General features: G+C 50.8%; 1 protein-coding gene across 1 annotated transcript in view; it reads right to left on the bottom strand.

The window, feature by feature from the left end:
* PARVB (parvin beta) overlaps positions 1–21572 on the bottom strand; it is a 114662-nt gene that overhangs the window by 91335 nt on the left and 1755 nt on the right. The gene's annotated exons all lie outside the window — the stretch shown is intronic.

Here is a 21572-nt window from a genome sequence, read left to right as displayed (position 1 = left end):
AAGCTGTGTCACAATCTATCTTTTAACGCCCGATTTCCCAAGAAGGAGGGAGCTTGGGAAAAGACACACCAAGTACCTCCTGGGTACCAGGCCCTCCATCCTCTCACACGGAAAGTAACTGTGGTTGCTGGTCTATAATGTCCACATTATGCTCTGATACTCATTTCAGGGGGCCCCTGTAAAAGGCACAGGTAGCAATAACAGAATATGTTAAATGGCCGTCTAAGAACCTTCTAGAAAGTAGAACTTGTCATACAAATGGGCTTTTTTTCGTTGTTGGTTTAAACCAGGGATTGGCAAAGTGCAGCCAGTGGGCCAAATCCAGCCCACCACCCACTTTTGTAAATGAGCTCTTACTGGCACACACCCACACCTGTATATTTATGTATCGTCTACGGTGGCTTTCGTGCTACAAGGGCAGAGTTGTGTCGTTTCTATAGAAACCAGATGGCTCACAGAGTCTCAAGTATTTGGACCTTTACAGACAAAGATGGCTGACTTTTCAATGATTAACGAAAATCATAACACAATCTTTTAATATTTTCAAGGCGTGGGGGATTTAGGGCTGGGGTGATGGCAGGAACAGGAATTCTTTCTGCATTCTCAGAACCGGGTGAGGAAAGCAGGCTGAAGTTCTCCATCTCCCCTGGGTCTACCCAGCAACATCTGAGCAAGTCAAGCATGGCCTGCCCGTCCCCATTCACAGCACCTCTCGGGCGACGGGGCTTTCGTGCAATGCCTCCAGGTTAACCTGACTTCTCCCTGCGACCTTCGAATTTCACTCACAGCCGCACTGGCTGGAGAACCAGGCAACCGGAAGGTCAGAGGCCAGCTGAGACTGTGTTCGTGTCCTGGGGCTGCTGCAACAAACGCCCACAGACCGGGTGGCTTAAAGCAACAGACATTCTCACTCACAGTCTGGAGGCCAGAAGTCTGGGATCAAGGTGTGGGCAGGGCTGTACCCCGCCGGAGGCCCCGGGGAGGACCCTTCCTGCCTCTTCCTGGTGTCTGGCTGTGGCCATTGGTCCTTGGCTTGTGGCCGCATCACTCCTAACCCTGCTCTGTCCTCACACGGCTCCTCCCCTCGTGGGACTGTCTCTCCTCCTCCCCTTCTAAGGGCCCCAGTCATATTAGGGCCCATCCTACTCCAGGATGACCTCGTGTTTACTTACATCTTAATCACATCTGCAAAGGCCCTATTTCCTAAAATGGTCACATTCACAGGCCCCGGGGATTAGGACTTGAACAGCTCTTGGAGGGACACAATTCAACCCCATAACACAGATCTTCATTCATGTTCCTTTCCGGGCCCTTCTTGGTCTGCTGACAACATTCACATAAGCAAAGTGCTTCCTGCGGACTTCCCTGGCGGTCCAGTGGTTAAGACTCCGAGCTTCCACTGCAGGGGGCGCAGGTTCAAACCCTGGTCGGGGAACTAAGATCCCGCATGCCGCGGGGCGTGGCCGGAGCGGGGCGGGGCGGGGGAGGGAAAAAAAAATAAAAGCGCTTCCTGGCCTGAGCTTCATTTACTAAGTGCGGAGCTGACTATCCACAGGGTTCCTGCCATTGAGAGGGGAAGCGGGTAGCTGCCCGTCTCCCTTTCCCGCTGGGGTAGAGCTGGACGCTCGCGTGGCCATGCCCACGCGCTCCCACCATCTGCTCACGTGCTCGCTGACCTGGCACAGGTCAAGCCTGTGGCCAAAAGCCCAGGGATGGAGTCACTGGCTATATCCAGCTCCAGCTGGGCCAGCAGAACATTCTCCGCTTTGTCATTAATCCCCCAGTGCCTATAAACAGCCCGAGTGCTGGGACAGCTTTTCTGGGCCCTCTCTCTCGCTTCATAAGAATTATATCTATTTTGCAGCAGGGAATTTGCAGCCACGAAGCACATGTCTTTGATTACATGGCACCTGTCAAACGAGACCTTTTCTACTAACCGACAGAAGGACCTTTATGGCTAAAGTGTCACGGAAGATCTATGCTTCTCCCTGCATGGCTGTTACTCAGCACAGATGGAGCTTGGAAGCCGGCGGCACGGGGGAGAAACACAGGCCGCCGGGGACTCGATTCCACAGATTAGACAGCAAAAGCCAGACACCTGGCCCCCGAAAGGGGTGTGAGCGTGGCACAAGCGGAAATAAGTCCCCGCCTGCCCCAGCCTTGGCTTCTCTTTTCACTCCTCTGCCCAATGCACTCCTCCACACGTGCACCTGGCGACAAATGTGTGCACACTTAGAAGACACCTGACAGTTCACAAGGCCCTTTCTCACACATCATCGAGTGTAATTCTTCAAGCAATCCAGGAGATCGGTGAGGGAGGCGTTGCCATCAATCCCCTTGTTCGGAGAAGGGAACGGGCTGAGCCCAGCTCAAGGTCACTGAGCTAAGAGGGGACAAGTGACCCAGCTCTTGTCTCCCTCTTCCCATCGATCTGCACACAGAGTCTTAAAGGGTGAGGAACATCGCTGTGGGGCAGGGGGGTTTGGGGATTTCTTTTTTTTTTTTTTTTTTTAATGTGGACCATTTTAAAAGTCTTTATTAAACTTGTTACAATATTGCTTCTGTTTTATGTTTTGGTTTTTTGGCACGAGGCATATGGGATCTTAGCTCCCCGACCAGGGATCGAACCCACACCCCCGGCATTGGAAGGCAAAGTCTTAACCACTGGACCGCCAGGGAAGTCCCGGGGACTTCTTTTTAAATAAGTTTAAGAAAGCAGAAAGGACTAAAAACAGGGACTTCCCTGGCGGGAAGTCCCCCACATGCCGCAGGGCTACTGAGCCCGCGCGCCACAACTAGAAAGCCCGCACACCACAACTAGAAAGCCCGCGCGCTACAACAAAGAGACCACAACGAAAGATCCTGCAGGCCGCAACTAAGACCCAATGCAGCCAAAATTAATTAATTAAAAAAAAAAAAAAGAAAGAAAGGACTAAAAACATACCCCAAATCCAGGGAGTAGAATCTATGCCATAGATCAGGGGTCAGCAAACCATGGCCAGTTTTGGTCCCTGGCTTAATCTGGTAAATAAGCTTTATTGGAACACGACCAGGCCCATCGGTTTAGTATTTCCATGGCTGCTTGCTGGCTACAAGGGCAGAGTTGAATAGTTGCCACAAGACTAAGATATTTACTGTCTGGCCCTTTGCAATAAGAGTTTGCAGACCCCTCTATGGATGATGGCTGGGAGGAGGAGGAAGGAATTTGGGCAAGTCCAGCCCTGGGCACACAGCCAGGGCCTTGCGTGCCCATGAAACTCTGCGCTGGGCTCGTTCACGGTGGGAACATCCAGATCCAATCCCCGCCAGAGACAAGCAGAGGCTGAGTCAGGTGCCAACTGCTCAGGCACTAAACTGCGCTCGCTCCGTGTTCCAGACGGCTGAGTCCGCGTCCCGGGCAGAAATCTGCTGCCTTTAATAGGAACAAAGCACCAATTTGAGTCTGATTTCCAGCTTGAATCTCCAGGGCTTCCACAGTCCCCAAAGTTCCTTGCAACGCGTTCGGAAATCATGCTTCAACTTGGATCACTCCAACACCCAGGACAATAAAAGCAGTCGACGGGGCCACCACAGCAGTGGGTACGCAGCCTCAGAGGGCCTTTTACCGCTGAAGAAGTCAAATCGACCTCTGCACTCTGTGTGTCCCCTGCTCACATTTTCAATGGGTGGATATTTTTACCCCAGTTCAAAGTGTGGAACAACATCCAAACTGAATCAGACCGGAGCTAACCTTGACAAATGGACCTTCCATTCTCGGCTAGTGCCTGAAATGAGGAAAGGCGGGAGAAAAGGAGTCCCTTTTACGCTGATCGTCTATCACATTCACGGTTGGTGGCCTTCATTTTGACACCCGCGTACACTGAGCTCACGTAGGACCTACAGTGAGAAGACCATTCGACAAGAGACCTCGCTCCAGCCCCCCTCTCGGGGCCTCAGTTTCCTCATCTGCAAATGAGACTCAATTCTCATTTGATCTCTTTGGGGAGGAGGCATAGCACAGGGCATAGCCTTGGAGCCAGAGAGCTGGACCTGCAGCTGGAGACCTCGGTGCTGAGTCATCCAATCTTAAGCACAGCCCACTGCCCGCCCCAGCGACAGGATGGAACACACAAGATAGGACATGATGCTGAGGGTGCACCTGTGACCTGACTCGGGGGTGGGGGAGGGGAGGCGGGGCCCCTGATGCTGGGGGGATGTGAGCTACACATGCAGGACAGGGTCACACCAGGGCCAATCTCTGGGCCAGGCCTCCCCAGACCAGCCCCTTCTGTCTCTTCTAAGGCTCACTTACCTAAGCCAAACCTTTCTGCTTGAAATTATGCAACTGCGTCTCTGTCACTTACCACCAAAACGATCCTGACCAGCGCCTCTCTGAGGTCTCAAAGCTGAGACCTCTCCCTCCACAGGGAAGTAAAAAGGATTTCTTTTAAGTCTCACCCCATTCAAATGCAAGGCCCCAGACCTGGTTTGTCTTGGTTTGGAGGTTTTGTTTTGTTTCTCTTTGGTGGGTTTCCGGAAGAGGCTGCTCTCACACATCTCTGGGACGGGAAGGACCCTGAGTGTCATTGGGGAGATGGACACCCATGACCAGGGCCACACCCTGCTCCAAACAGCAACCCCTCCCGGCACCGAATGCCCCCAAGTTCACAGCCCTGCTGCCCTCCTGTCTCGCTGCAGCAAAGCTCCGTTACTTGGGACTACTTTGCCAGGCATCTTCTGTAGAAACAAATACATCTTGAAAGAGGAGGCCCAGAACGGAGCAGGCCTCCCCGCAGTGCGTGACTGGCCTGGCACTGATCCTTGAGCTGAGTGGACAGTACCACCTCTGCCAACGGTGGCCACGGCCAGAGAGGGGCCCGGGACTCACCCGTCACAATCCTGGCCACTCCCTCCATGTTCCAACCAGACACTGTCTTCCTATCCTAGGGCTGCTGTAAGGAAGTACACAGGCTGGGCAGCTTCAACAACAGAAGTGAACTGTCTTACAGTCCGGAAACTGGAGGTCCAAGATCCAGGGCTGGTTTCTCCTGAGGGCTCTCTGCTGGTCTTGCAGACGGCTGCCTTCTCCCTGTGTCCTCACTGCTTCCCTCCATGTGTGTCTGTGTTCCGATTTCCCCTTTTTATAAGGACATCATTCACACTGGGTGAGGGCCCACCCTATGACCTAACTGACTTAATTACCTCTTTAGAGACCCTACTTCCAAGTAAGGTCACACTGAGGCAGCAGGGGTTAGGACTTCAGAGCCTGAAGTTGGGGGAGGGCACAACTCATGACCTTCTTCCCCACTCGCCTGTCAGCCTTCCCATGAGCTGTTCCCTCCATCTGTCCCCACCCTTCCTGCTAAATCCAACTCAACCTCCAGCTCAGAGCCCAAGTACCACCCCTGAAGGGCACCTGCCTCCCCAACCCCAGGCCAGAGCTGGACCCACTACATGTGCTAAGGTCCCCTCGTCCCTGGGGAGCATGGGGGGGGGGTCTGATCTGTCTGTTCTGGGCCCACCTGGAACAGGGGCTGTGCCAGCACATTCCAGGCTCTATTCCCGAGGCTGCTCAACTAAGGCATGAATGAATGAATGAATGAATGAATGACTCATGGCATTTTCACAGTAGTCCCTATAGAAGGCGGCGGAAGAACCACAAGTCTGGCCCATCCTCTCTCAGTCACTCCCCCAAATGTCGTTAACACCACACCCTGGAGTGCCCGGGGGCCCAGGTACTCTGCTGAGCTTCCAAGGTACCGTCCACAGCGAGGAGTGGGCAGAGGCTCACGTGCATCCCAGCTCCTCCCGGACAAGCCGTGGGGCCCTCTCCTCTCCGTCCCTTCTCCTCATCTGCAAAATGGGATCACAACACGCCCACACCCAGCACGCTGCTGTGAGGACGGAGGAGTTGATAAGTGTGCAGTGCTGGGGAGGGTGCTGGCTTGGACGAGGCATCCAAAATGAGAAGGAAGACAAACCACAGCTCCCGCCAGGCCGCCCTACGGTCAGGCTGTGCTCCAGCCCTCCGTGCAGGACCTCGCTTAATCCTCAGGGCCATCGGAGATCAGGCCGCCACCCCCGCCCTCACTGATAAGGTCCCTGAGGCTCCGTCGGCAGACTCTGGCCTTGAAACCCAGCAGGACCCTGCGCGGGTTCCTGGGTACAGAAACCCTGTTGCTAATCCAGGGAGCTGCTCTGGTCCCGTGAGTCTCGCCTCGGGTGGGTTCCTGGCTGCTCCTCCCTTGATGAACGACTGTTCGAACCTGCCCTTTGGAACTCAGGGGAGGTCATGGAGGCTGGAGTCTTGCCTACATGAAACGGGGTGCAGTGGGGGGGGGGTCAGAAAGGCTTCCGCGCCCAGGAGCCCCCAGGGTCCCGCTCCGGTTCAGCCTCAGCTTTCCAGTCCCAGCAGCGCCGTCCTGAGCCCGTGAAGGAAACGAGCCGATGAGAACACCCTGTGGTCCCGCCAGGGATTCCGCACAACCGTCCTGTTAGCACACCACTCCGGCTGACCCGACCAGGGTAGTAAGTGCCCTCTGCACCTCTTTTAATCAGGTGTATCCAAGGGGCTGCGTAAGGAGATAACGTGTCACCAAGACAGCCTGCCTCAGCTTCATGACTGTCAACTGCACCATCCTCTGTGCCCGGACCCCCGGCCTCTATCAGACTTGCCAGGTAGCCCCTTGAGAGCTGACCTGGCCCACCTCCAGGGACTTGGGCTCACCCCCTCCTGCAGTCGGCCCCGCATCCCCGCTGCCATTGGCCTGGCGCAGCCAGGGGCACGACCTCCCCTGGTTGTCAACGACATCCAACCACGAGGGTGGAACCCAGCAAAGTGGCAAGAACCAGGCAAGTGGGCAAGAGAGAGGGGCCCTGAAGTGCAGGAAACAGGCACTGCTCAGGCTGCACGCTCAGGTAAACACCTGGCATACAAAGCAGTTCCATTTATAACAGCATCCAAAGACACAGATCACCCAGGGACAAATCCAACCAAGGAGGCAAAGACTTGCACACTGAGAACTACATAACCCCACGAAAGGAAACTAAGGAAGAAAGACCTAAATAAATTGAGAGACATCCGTGTTGATGGATACTGTTAAGCCAACGATACGACCCAACCTCGAAATTCAATGCAACCCCTATCAAAATCCCCGTGGCAATTTCTACAGAAACAAAATATCCACCCTAAAATTCATACTGACTCTCAAAGGACCCTGGATAGGCAAAGCAGTCTTGAAAAAGAAAGAAGGACAAAGTGGGGGAAATTTACTACAAAGCTGCAGACAGTCTGATGATGGCATAGGCTAGAATAGAGCCCGAAATACACCCACAGCCGATGGCCAACTTGGTTTTCAGCAAGGGGGCCAAGGTCATTCAGTGGGGAATAAAGAGCGGACAGCAAGAGCGAGGGGGGCATCAACACCAGGAGGGCTGGGCCAGCATCCTGGGCAGGGCCACTCCGCTGGTCGCCCGTCCCACCCTGGTAGCTGGTCTTGAGGGAGCTCAGTAAATGCGCTGATGAACGACCATGTGTCTGGAAGGCTGAACGATTAACGAATAACAATGAACAAACCAGAGAGTTGAGAACCCGGGTTGGAGCACCGAACACCAGAGCCAACGATAAATCCCTCAAAAGTACTCAGGCCCCTTAACACCCACTAACTCATTCCCCTTCCCTGCATCTCTCAGGGCAACGTTTGAAAATTATCCTCTTGACCCTGTGGGTCATAAAATCAGTTCTGAAAGCTGTGACCAGCGTATCTCTCTAATGAAATGAAACAGAATCAAATAGAAAAAGTCAACGTGCTTCCTGGAGGATACCCCATCCTCCCCCCAGGTTAAGGATCCCACCTTGGAAACATGCAAGGAAACTGATCCATGATTGGAGGGAGACAAGCTCTGAGCTAGGGCTCTCAGCCGCTCACTATTTTTTTTAACAGCTTTATTGAGATAGAATTCACACCCCATGCAATTCGCCCTTTTAAAGTGTGCAGTTCCATGATTTTTGGTGTATTCAGAGTTTTGTAACCATCACCACAATCAGTTTAAGAACGTTTCCATGACTCCAAAAAGAAACTCTGGATCCATCACAAGTCACTCCCATCTCTCCTGCCCACGGCCCCAGTCAATCACTAGTCTAGTTTCTGTCTCTGTGAATTTGCCTACTCTGGACGTTCCATATGAATAGAGTTGCACAATATGTGGCCTTTTGTGTCTGGCTTCTTTCACTGAGCATCATGTTTTCAAGGTTGATCCCTGTGGCAGCTTGTGTCAGTATATCATTCCTTTTTATTGCCAAATAATATTCCACTGCATGGGTAGGCCACACTGTGTGTTTCCATTCAGCTGTTGATGGACATTTGGGCTGTCTCCGCTTCGTGGCAATCACGAATAATGAGCAGAGACTTGGCACAACCCTTAAACACACATAAATCTCTTCAGTGGCAACACTCACACCTTGCTTCTGATCAAGCCAGCCAAGCGTTTACGAAAAGGATATTCTTTTCTTCCGAGGGGTTTTCAAAACAAGAAAATTAAAAGCAGCCTGCAAGTAGGGCTCTCAGAAAGAAAATCTAAATAACCATTGTAGAAATGTGTCCTTGCCACGGGGCCTGAGCGAAAAATAAAACAAAACCAAGCCGAGTTGCACACAATAAGATTGAAATTCTGTGTGCAGCTCCAGAAAAATTTCGAATCATTAAAATCTCATTATACTAATAGTATGTTTTCTAGACCCACTTAACTAAAACACTCTCTTCCCCTAACAAAGTGCAGACATCCTCGGAAGCAGCAGCAGCTCAGAGAGTCTGAGGATGAAGGCGCAGCTCCCGGGGCACCGTCTTCGGTCCCATCCCTGCACCTGTGTGCAGCCTGGACCCAATCGGCAGAAACGACACCGATTGGGCTCTGGCTCCTGAGTTCCCATCCCTTCACTGGATTTCTTCTCTCAAGTGTTCTTAAATGGAAGCAGCTATCCAAATAGGTCATGATGGTCTTATTATATTTTATTATTTCTGTCCAGTTACCACCAGCCCATGGCCTTCTCTTTCTGCACCTCTTCTGTATTTGATGGATAAAGTGGGGGGTGGCCGCAATGGTAATGATGCTAATGATGGCTAACACCTATGCAGAGCTTATTATGTGCCTAACCCAGGCATTCTCCCCAATTTTTTACAATTACAATTTTCAAACGTATAGAAACATGTAAAGAACTTGACCGTTAACACCTGTACACCCACTGCCTGAAGTCTACCACTAACATCTTTCTGTAATTGTTTCATTATGTATCCATCCACCCCTCTATCTATCCAGAAATCTATCTGTATTAGTTGCCTGTGGCTCCCTTCACCAATTACCACAAATGCAGTGGCTTAAAACAATATAAATTTATTATCTTACAGTTCTGGGGGTCAGAAGTCCAAAATCGGTTTCATTGGCTAACATCAAGATGTCAGGAGGGCTGTGCTCCTTCTGGAGGGTGTAGAGGGAATCTGCTTCTCGGTTTTTCCAGCTTCTAGAGGTGTCCACGTTCCTTGGCTCGAGGCGCTGCATCACTCCAACCTCTGTTTCCATCGACACACCTCTCTCCCTTACACTGACCTCCTGCCTCCCTCCTGTGAGGACCCTATGCCCACCTGGATGATCCAGGATCAACTCCCCATCTCAGGTTCCTTCACTTAATCACATCTGCTAAGTCCTTTTTACCACGTTAAGGTGATGCAGTCACAGGCGCTGGGTATTGGGATGTGGACATCTTTGGGGGCCTGCCACACCATTTTAATTTTTATGTATTTCAAAGTAAACTGCAGACAGGGATACCTCTCTCCCTAAATATACACATCACTAACTAGAGTACAGTGTTTATTTATAATCCTTTTCTTCTCTCTAGTTAAAATTTGCATACATTGAAATGCACATTCTTCAGTGCACATTCAAGGGGTTTTGACAAATGCATGCCCCTGTGTCTCTTAAACCCCTATCAAGATAGAGGACATTTTCATAGTCACAGAAGATTCTGTCCCGCCCCTCCCCAGCCAGGCCCCCTCCAGAGGCAACCACCAGAGATTAGCTGTGTCCATCTAGAACTCCTTCTCCTGAGAAACGGAGTCACAGTATGTGCTCCTTGGGTCTGGCTTCTTTTGCTCGGCACAGCGGTTTTGAGAGTCACTGTGTCGCGTGCGCTGGTACCTGCTCCTTCTCATGGCCCAGCAGCCCTGCCCACCTCTCCATTCTCCTGTTGATGGGCAGCTGTCTCTGGGTCTTAGTTATCCTGAGTAAAGCTGCTATGAACATTCTGGTACAAGGCTTCGTATGGACACAGGTTTCTGTGTCTCTTAACTAAATATCTCAGACTGGAATTGCTGGGTCACAGGGAGGATGTAGGTTTAGTTTTTCGAGAAACTACCAAACTGACTTCCTAAGTGATGGCACCACCGTAAACCCCTCCCCCCAGCGTGTATGAGCGTTCCAGTTCCTCCACATCCTCGCCGAGTTCCGGTGGGATCATTTCAGCCATGCTGGCAGGTGTGGAGCGTGTCCTTCTGCTTCTAATTTGTGGTTCATTCCCCAGGCGACTAACGATGCTGAGGCCAAGGTCTTTTCCAGACGCATGCTGGCCATCTGTGCACCTTCTCTGATGGAGCGTCTGTTCAAACCTTGATTCTTTTATTGTGTTGTCTTTCTATTATCGGTTGAAGGAATCCTTTATATATCCTCGACACCAGTCCTTTATCAGACATGTATTTTGAAAATTGGGATAATGGTGATTTATAATAAGAAATATATATGTTTGATCTTCATCCGAACTCCTGGCCCTAGCTCCTAAAACCCTAGGCATTTCCTAAGTGATGAGAGTGATAAAGATGTCTTATGTGAATGAGGTAACTTTTGGAAAGCCCCTAGGTAACCTAAGGATGGAGGCTGGTTGCCAGGGGAACCAACCATGTGATTAGAGAGTTGGTACTTTCTGGCCCTCCCCCAAACTTCCAAGGGGGAGGGAGGAGCTAGAGATTGATTTGGGCAATCTCTCATGGCCAACGAATTAATCAAGCGTGCCTACGTAATGAAGCCTCCACAAACGCCCGGAAGGACTGGGTTCAGACAGCCTCCGGGTCGGTGAACAAAGGAGGTACTGGGTGAGTGGGGCGCCCCTTTCCCCACACCTCGTCCTGTGCGTCTCTTCCAGCTGCCTGTTCCTGAGTTATATCCTTTTATGATAAACCGGTAACCCAGTGAGTAAAATGCTTCTCTGAGTCCTGTGAGCCGCTCTAGCAAATTAATCAAACCCAAGGAGGGGGTCGTGGAAACCTCTGATTTATACCCAGTCGGTCAGAAGCACAGGTAGTAAATAACCTGAACTTGGGATTAGCATCTAAGTAGGGGGCAGTCCTGTGGGACTGAGTCCTTAACTTGTGGAATCTGACGCCATCTCCGGATAGATAGTGTCAGAACCGAATTGATACTAGAGTCAGAGAATTACTTGGTGTGGACAAAAATCCCACACACATCGGCATTGGTGTCAGAATCACAGCTGGTGATCAGAAGTGGAATTGGTACCCGAATCATGGGAATATTTTCTCCCATGCTATCGCCTGATCAGGCCCAGCTGAATTTACATCATTTCATTTAATAACTCACTCAATTCCCCAATAACCCTATGAGTTAAGTACTCTTTACAGAAGAGGAAACTGAGGCTCCGGGTAGTACCTTCCCCCAGGTCAAAGCCCCAGAGCCCAGCAGGATGAGTTGCAACCCTCAAAGGTGGGTCCCAAGTTCCGGGGCCGTAACCACTGCACAGACTGCCTCTTGCTCACTCAGCAAATACACAAAGACCACGTTAAATGGCCGAGAGCATTTCTTATCATCTCTGGAGAAGAGATGATGACACCCCGGGCCGGGGGACCCAGGCTAGCGGGAGACAGTCACAGAGCCTACGACCTCTGGCAGGAAAGCACAGGACATGGTGGGCGATCGCGCAGCACAGGGCCCCCACCTGCTGGAGGCTGACATTTAAGCCGATGGGGCAGAGGGAACAGCACACGTGAGGGCCCCCAAGCCAAGGAAGACGGGAGAGACTGGCCGAGAGCTGGGCAGGCAACGGAGGACCAGCGGGGACCTGGACCAGGTCCTGGAGCGGCACCAAGCCGCAGGGGTTCTGTCTTCTTTCTGCAAATGTCAACGAGTCCATTCAGCACAAAATGGATCTCATTAGTCTCCTCGGGAGCACCTTCCTCCCACCAGGGCTGAGTGCATCTCAAATGCCAGCAATGATAATGACTTTACTGTGAGCCAGCTGGGAAGCCTACTCGCATTTGAATCTCTCTTCCAGTTGACAAGGTTGGTGGCGATTAAGAACCAAAGCTGCCAAGGTTTTAATCTCACCGGCCAGCGGCCAGCAGAGTGACCTCCTGCAAAGGACTTCACTTCTCTGGGCCTCTGTTTGCTCATCTGCAAAATGGGAATAACCATGCAGTACCCACTTCTCGGCTTTGGGTGGGGATTAAATGAGTGGAGGTTAGTGCCGTGCCTGGAACACCATGGGTGCCAACAAGCCTCGGCCACGAGCACGACCACTGTAGACTCCATTCTGGGTGGTTTGGTTTTGTTTCTTTTTCTTTTAACTTTTCCCTCACTTCTTCTTAGTTGATCATCTATTAAGCTTGTATATATCACGTATGGATTCGTTCAGGTCTTACTTTGAAAGATAATATTAATTTTCAAAACAAGACAAAATAGAGGATGAAGACACTTCCAATGAGGTTTTGGGAAAGACGTCCCTCAAAGTCCATTTACACCAACAATGAATTTCGAACACCACAAGCACGGTGTACCCTTCCCCAGCCTGCTCAAAGGATGCTCTGTCCACATATTTAAAGCAGCGCCTGGATGGTTCTAGCAGACTCCACGGTAATGGGAGAAGCAGCAAACACTGAGGGCAGCTGGGCTTCCACAGAACCAGACAGCTGCTTCCGGGAGTGCTGGATTTGAGCAAGCCCTAGGACTTAGGAAACGTTCCGCCCCTCTTTAGCTTATTAATAAGTTAATATTGGAGTAAAAGCTAGATCCTTTAGAACTGTAATTTTTTAAATGAAAGTATGAAAACGCCTAACTTATGAAAATGACAGGCGTCACCTATTAAGATGGTCTTACTTGTGGAAACCAACATTCCTGACCCGCTCTGCTTTACGAGCAACTAAAGGTTCAAAGACCCAGACCAAGGACAATCATTTCAAAACGCCTAAGCTTAACGAGCAAGCATTCAACTACTAACTAACGTGCAAGCCTAAGAAACTGCTCTGATTTGCCTAATGTTCTGCTTCCTTAGGCTGCTGACAAGGACAGAGGCCGAGGTGGGTGAGGTAGGCAAGGATGCCTGCTGAGCTGGTGTCACACTCCAGGACCACGGCGCCCCAGATCAAACGCCTGCTGCTAAGAAAACACAGGAGCTTCCGTTTCTCTGCAGTGCACACTTCAAGGGAGCGTGCACAGTGCTTCCTGGTCACAGTGGTCCAGGACAAGAAGTAGGATCCCAACATTCCCCAAATGCAAATAATTTAAAGCATTTGTGTCAGTCACTCTGTTACCACCCGCCAACTAGCGCCTTCATGAGACACATTGTGAAAGAAGCTGCCAAAGCTGTCGACATGATACAGGACCAGAGAGAGAAGAGGTTTCTCTATTCTGGGGATGACAATCAGTCAGCAATTAACCCTCCCATATATACGGCAGGCTTGACTAATTAGTCCCACCGTTCTTTCCCCCCCGCCCCCCATCCAGATGCAGCCTCAGAATCCTTCTTAACACAGGGGCGGGCAGCCATTATCGGTCGAGCTCTCGGGTGGAAACGGCTTGCCAGCCCTGCCCTACCACTAACCAGCTCTGTGTCAATACCTCACTTGTCAACATTATCAATAACTAACACTTACTGAGCACTCAGTTGCTGATAAGACCTTCATCACATTTTATCCTCACATCACCTAAGGGCAAGTGCCACGTGGGCTGGTCAGGCAAACAGGCTGAGAGAGGCGGAGTAACAGACCCGCAGAGCAGGGATGTGAGCGGAGACCCAGCTCCACCCACCGGTGTGCAGCCTCCCTCAGGGACATGCTGCCTTTCTGGGAAACAACGAGCCCTCGTGGGCTCGGAGACACAGAGCTGGTATCTCTCCCACGTTTCCCCGCCTCACAAGTGAGGAAGTGAGGCCCCAAAGCTTTAACACTCAGAGGGCGAAACACATAGCGGCAAAAGGGGATTCCACGGCCTGACACCCAGAGGAAGTAGAAAACGAAAGGACCACTGGCTTCCCAGGGCCGATCACGTGACACTTTGGTGCCGTGAGCCCCAGAGACCAGGTCATGCCGGAACCTGTCGCTCATTCCATTTTTTCTTTTAACCAGAAAGCAGTACCTCCTTTAATGTTACCAAGAAGCAGCATCTCCAGCCATAAAAAAGAATGAAATAATGCCATTGGCAGCACCGTGGATGGACCTAGAGATGATTATACTAAGTGACATAAGCCAGACAGAGAAAGACAAATGCCAGGTGATATGGCCTATACGTGGAATCTAAAAAAAAGGATATAAATGAACTTTATTACAAAACAGAAAGTCTTGCAGACATAGAAAACAAACTATGGTTACCAAAGAGGAAGGTGGCGGCGGGGGGGAATAGAGATAAATTGGGAGTTTGGGATTAACATATACCCACCACTATATATAAAATAGATAATCAACAAGGACCTACTATATAGTATAGGGAACTGTATTTAATATCTTATAATAACCTATAATGGAAAAGAATCCAAAAAAGTGTGCATATATATATATGTATATATATATATATATACATATATATATAGCTGAATCACTTTGCTGAACACCAGAAATTAACACAACATTGTAAATCAACTATACTTTAAAAAAAAAAAATGGTAGCATCTCAATGAGGCAAAAGCCACCAAAAGCTTCTAGAATTGATTGCAGTTCGTGTTTATATTCTTTTACCCCAACAGCACTGAGTACAGACTAGCAGATTAACACCACTAGGCCAACATATGTTTATAAGGTACTCTTAGACTTACTAATGTGTTTCTTCAGCCTCTACATAATATAGTAAATAATAAATATACTCAATAGGAAGTAAAGCCATTTTTCATCTGAAACCTAAAATGTCAAGTGTACGGCTAATGCAAGGAGAAAATGTGCTTTCTTTGGGTACCTCTTTCCTGCGATGGAACTGCATATTTGAAAATAAGAAAATAGCAGGGTAAAGGTAACTTCCTTCTGCCAACCACAACAGGGGAGAAATCAATCACATGGAGCACTTAAAATCCGCTCACAGCAGGCGCTTACCCACTTACATCTTCTAACCATCCCTTAATTATTCTGACGACTGGGCAGGGTATGCGAGGGTAAGCAACTTTGGGATGTGTGATAAATATTAATTCCATGGGGTGGAGACAGGAATTCAAAGCTGAGCTCCTCTAACGAGTGTGAAGTTGCCAAGGCGACCTGACTCTCTGGGACCACGCAGGTATAACCGAGATGCTAGGAGGACCACAGAGAGTTAGCTGTTCCTGAAAGGTAAGGAACATAAAGTCATCACTCCGGGCCCAGTATCACCGTTTCCATTCTCTACTGAAGCAAAGTTTCCTAGAGATTTCAGTAGATGGCCAGGAAAAAAGCCCAGTGTGGGACACGCTGATGTGCCTACGTGTTTCTCTCTGAAATGCCCCGGGAGCATCTGGACAACGGTGGAACAAACAAGGAGAAGTGCTGGATTTGAAGATTATAATCAGAATAATAATCAAAGGAAACTTGACAAAGCCACACCAAGCCCCCTGAAAGCCACCTCCTCTCAGCCAGAGAGAGGAAAACAGAACAGTGGTTTCCAGTGACTTCCTCAGGACTGCCTGCGTTACAGGAGCCGACAGACGGTACCTCCCTCTCTGACCAAGGGCAGCCTCCACGGACAGAGGCAGCCCTGTTCAAAGAAGATGCCTTAGGGTTTGCAGCAAGAAACATGGCAGGGTCTGCAGAGAACCTCACAGCCCGCTGGATTCAAATAGGACCTACATTGACTTCTCTTCCCATAGAATATTCTAGAACCCATCGTGTACATGGCCCCGGTCCCTCACCTGCTCACCTCCCTCCCCTTCTTTTGAGCCACCCTCTTTCCCTTCTTGGAAGTTAGGGGTCCAACCCATCTTAACCGTGATGGGTAGTCAACTTCCTGAGGGTAGATCATCAAGGCAATCACGTGAGCAAAGAGGGACTGGAAAGGCAAAGAATCCCCAAAAAGTCCCACCTCCCTGGCCAAAGGAGACCAAACTCATTACAAATCCTTTCCCTACATCTTGCAGCAAAGAAGGATACTATCCCATTTTTATTTTCAAAAGTAAGTGGGAAGGTGTGCTGAGATCTGCTTGAAGAGGATGTGGAAATCACCTCAAAGTCTCTATGCGCCCCAAAAAGTTCTCAATGCAAACACCCCAAACAGCCAGAACTCTACGCCTCCCCAGGTGCCTCAGCCCCGAGAGTAACTAAGTGGGAGCACGGTCAGGGGCCTGGAGAACCGGCCCTCACCTAATCTGTTTCTATGCAGTTCCTTCCATCTCAGAGTGGCCTCTGGGCTGCTGCCTCTGCATCTCGCCCTGCAGCTGCCGCCTCCTCACGTCTCAGGAATCCTGCCGCTCCCAGCCCAGCACACTGCCTCCAGGAAGCCCGCCCAGCCTGCACCTACGCTGGAGCTGCTTCCCCGCCAGTCACCCCGCTCCGGTCCATTCGACACCAACCTCTCTAAAGTAGCTGAGATCAGTAACTGGCGCCCACTGCTCCCACATGCGGGGATGACAGGGCCCAGTGACCGCTCCAGCTTGCCCCGAGGCTGACCACGGCCCACACACCACACCACAGTCCAGCCACTCTGAATGGCCTGCACTTCCCCAGAGGGACTAGCTGGGGTCTCCTCCAGGGCCCCTCCTCTTCTAATTCCTAGCCAGCCTTTACACGCAACCAGGGGACCACTTCCTCCAGCCAGAACCCAGAACCCCCAAATCCCGGATGTGTGTCTCCCCTGGGTGTCCATCACCACACTGGCCTGCCCCCTCCTCACAGCGCCCACAGGCTCCTGAGGACAGGCCTGGCCCAGGTCACCGCCTGCCACCAGCCCCCAGCCTGCCAGGTAAAGATTCTTTTCCCTGTGTCCTTAGGTCTTCGGAGCTCACGGGCACCTCCTCCCTCTGCCGTCCTGGGACGGGGCCAAGTGGGCCTTCACCTTCTCCTTCCTATCTATCACCCGAAACAATTATGTTTTACCTTTTTTTTTTTTAATTTTTATTGGAGTATAGTTGATTTACAAGGTTGTGCTGAAGCAATTATGGAGAATTTGATTGCATCTCCTTTGAACCTTCACGGAAGTTTTCCATTTCTTCTCACTCTCCATCTCCAGAGAGGGGTGTCTGCCAAGGACATCGCATCTCCCCCCAGGACCCCCACTCACCAGGTGACTCCATGTTTGGACCACACCTGCCTGGAACCGGCTGCCCCAGCCATGTGTGCCCGGCCTAGTGTGCCCGGTCCGGGGGAGCCATGCGGATTCTCCCCCTCGAGAAACTGAGTTGAGGGCCCCAGGTGCTGCACGGAGAACAGGTTCACGGGGTGGCGGGGGGAGGCTCTGGGGGGCATTTCCAGACCCTGGCAGTCGAGGGCCCCGAGGAGCTGCCCCACCCCCTGAGGCTGGTCAACCTCCTCCTGGTTCTGGAGACACCTCAGGAAAGAGACACCAGGTCTCCCCACGTGGGCACTGTTATCCGACACTGGGTGTGGCTGTCCAGTGCGTTATGGGATGTTTACCAACATTCCTGGCCCCCAGGCACTAATGTCACCAGCATCCCCACCCCAGCCCAGAGGGGACACTGCCAATGTCCCCTGGGGGCAAAATCATCCCCACCTGAGAACCACTGGTTTAAACTGCCATGAAGTGGCTACGGGGTAAGGTTGTGTTTCCTCAACTGTAAAATGAGGGGAACACCTGAGTCACTGTGCTGTACGCCTGCACCGAACACAACATTGTACATCAACTATATTTCAATAAAAATTTTTTAAAATACTGATATATTTTATCCTATAAATAGATCAATAAATAGATAAATGAATAAATAATAACATGAGGGGAAAAGTCCCACCTTGCAGGCACCTCTGTCCGGGTACTCTTATTACAGAGCAGTGCTGAAGTGGGACGGTATTTGGGGACACCACGGCATCTACGCAGCTGATCACTCTGGAGAGGACGGGGAGAACTGAAGGGAACGCACAGGGGTTAACAGTGGTGGTTTAAACTGAGATTCTCTCCTAGAAGTTATTCAAAGCCCACAGAAGAAACTTAATACCTTCAGCCCTCAGTTCAAGGTCGCAGCCCACTGGTGTCTCTTTAGACACCAAAAAATTCATGAGGTTTCAGTCAATATCTTGCTCATTTACCTCCATTTCTGCATCAAGCGCTCAGAAGACGACCCGGGTCAAGAGAACCAGAAGACAAACTGCAGAGAGGGAGGAAGTGTTTGCCAAAGACACATCTGGCAAAGGATTTGTATCCAAAATACGCCAAGAAGTCCTAAAGTTCAACTAAAAGAAATCAAACTTGATTAAAAAATGGGCCAAAGATCTGAACAGACACTTCACCAAAGAAGAGGTACAGATGACACACGAGCCTAGAAAAAGACACTCCACGTCGTAAGTCATTAGGGAATGAGAACCAAAAACTGCTCTAAAAAATATATTTACAACAACAAAAAAAAGCTATGGACACCAAGGGGGGAAAGGGGGGGCGATGAACTGGGAGATTGGGATTGACATATATACACTAATATGTATAAAATAGATAACTAACAAGAACCTGCTGCAAAAAAAAAATTAAATTAATCAAATTCAAAAAAAAATAAAATAAAAAGCAATCAGGGAACAGGAACGTCCTTAAGGCTTGCTTTCCTCGGAAAAGCAGGAGGGACAGGGCCTCGAGGCTCGGCTGTGGCAGGTTTGGCGCTGTGCAGCCGGGTGCAGGTCACTGGTGTCTGGGCAGAGGGCGGAGGCCAAGGGCAGGCAGGGGCCTCTCATGCAAATGGGCGGAGTGGACCCCATCCCGCCCCTTCCATCCAGGGCCTCCCCGTCCCAGAGCTGGCCGCCCGCCTCTAAGGACTTTACACAGCAGCTGGGGCATCCGTCCCTGGGGCGCCCCCTCGCCCCACTCCTGGCCCGCTGGACCCGTGGGGCTGTCACCCGTGGTCACCAGGGGGCCCTCGTGGGGAGTTTTCCTCTGTGCCGCTCCAGTAAAACCGAACCACTTTAATGAGTGGCTCTTAACAGTCCCCAGGCCTTCTAAGGGGAGCTTTGGGGTTTTTTAAGTGTTCCTTGCCACTTTTCCCAACACCCCACAGTTCGTCACAGTTCCGTTTTCTAAACCGGGCCAACACATGACACGACTTGGTTCCCAACCATAGAACATCAGCCTTAATCCACGGGCACTTCCTGCATGGGTTCCTCCAAACCTCAGAACACATTTCCTAACATGACCTCCCCTGGAAGGTGACAGGACATTCACCCCAACGCGCCCCTCCGTGCCTCTCACAGCCACAAGTTCTGCTGACCCGGGCGGGGGTGAATGCCCCCGGCACCCCCAGATCTCTAACTCCTCGGCAATGCCGTCCTCGTCCCAGCATCCTGCCCCCGACCTCCACCCACGCTCCTGAATTCACCGTGGACTTTCTAACAAAAACGAAACGAAACCCACTGCGCAGCTGGCAGCGCCCGGCACACCTCGAAGCCTCCTCTTCCTGATCGGTCCCTGGCAGGCAAATGAGCGCCTCCCCACAGGGGCCCGAGCTGGGCCAGGAACTGCTCCAGCTCGTGAACCACATGAATGGCAGGGAGGGCAGGTTGCCAAGGCAACAGGCCCGCAGGAATACTGGCAATTCTCAATCACTGAGGACCTCATTCTCCAGCCTTCACACCTCGGCCTCCCGCTCCTGACTCCTTCCCCACTTCCCGCAAGACCAGACAGAAGCCACTGAGCCCTTCCAAGGCCAGTCCTCCCTGAATTCCTGCATGCGAGCCCAATTAGTGTTTGTGACCTTCTGTTTGTATGGGGGGACCCCTGAGGGTGCCAGGCACCCCAATCTTGAGAAACGAGGCAGGGGACCCAGCTAACTCACACACCAAAGCAACAACAGCTGGGACTTCCCTGGCGGTCCAGTGGTTAGGGCTCGGGGTTCAATCCCTGGGCGGGATTGTTGTACAAAACAACAATAACAACAAGAGCTGTACTAGAGAGGAAGCATCTCTCTCCTGCTGTTTTTGTGCCTATTTTATTCATCACAGGATGACTGTGACTATTGTGACTCTTGTTATACTTAAATTAAAGCAGATTGGCCCTTGATTTTCTAGGCGCACGCTAGTTCATGAAGGCAAGGACAGGCACTTCGCTTTGGAGCTTGGGGCCGGTCCATGAGTTCAGGAATGTGCTCTTCGTATTGCAAGAGCATAAATGTCACCTATAAAAAGCTGTCATCCTCCGGAACATTCTGATGACTTGCTATTCTGTGAGAGATTGCTTTCCTGGTTCCTTCAGGTCTCAAGCCAAACATCACCTGCTTTGAGGCCTTCCGTGGGCATCCATCTCATTGCACTGTTACATCTTCCTCCTAGCACATATTATTACAGCATGATTGGTCTGTTTTATTTATTTCTTACGACTGAGTCCCTGTTCCATGAAAGCGAGGGCCTTATCTATCTTTTCTTCCTAGGGTCTCACAGCAGGCAACGAATGAATTGGAAAGGGTATGACATTCGTGTTTATAACTGTCGTAAGGTATAAAGAGGAACTGAAATGATTTTGGTGACGGTGATGAGGACTGCAAGTGAGACAGTCGAGACCGCAGATCAGAGAAGCAGCTGGAATGATCAAGGGAAGGGTGAAGGCCATTTACCATCTTTTCGGAGGTGTGACTTGATAGAGATTGACACAAGCCAGTTTGGATCCTAAACGTCAGGCTTCAGAGAGGAGGGGCTCATTTGCTTGGAACAACTTGTTGACTGAAAAAACCGCACAACCTACAAGTTGAGAATTATGTTTTATTCGGTGGGCAAAACTGAGGACTTAAGCCCGGGACACAGCATCTCAGATAGCTCTGAGGGACCGCTCCAAAGAGGCAAGGGAGGAACCAGGATACGTAGAAGGTTTTCGCAACAAAGACCAGGTAACCCGAACATCAAAAGATTACTGTTAATTAAAGAAAACCAGATATCTCAAGGAATTTAGCACTTTTCTATGTATGGGAAGATGCAAGAGTCTGGGCTCACTGAAATTATTCCTTTGATATGCACCTCAGCTACCTGGGGCCGGCATCCTGTGCTTCCTCATCCTGAGTCTCCTCGGGGTGCATCGATGCGGCGTGGCTGCAGTGCCTGAGGGCTTGGCAGTTCTTGTTTCCACCCTGAATCTCCTCAGGGCTCACCTTCCGGGATGGTTGTAGGGGCTCAAAGGCTGCAACATCCTTTGTTTACTGATATGGCAGGCAACATTTTTTCATTGATAAA

Source organism: Balaenoptera musculus, chromosome 10, assembly GCF_009873245.2.
Source record: "Balaenoptera musculus isolate JJ_BM4_2016_0621 chromosome 10, mBalMus1.pri.v3, whole genome shotgun sequence".
NCBI classification, from domain to species: Eukaryota; Metazoa; Chordata; class Mammalia; order Artiodactyla; family Balaenopteridae; genus Balaenoptera; species Balaenoptera musculus.
This window is presented reverse-complemented; position numbering and strand designations above follow the sequence as displayed.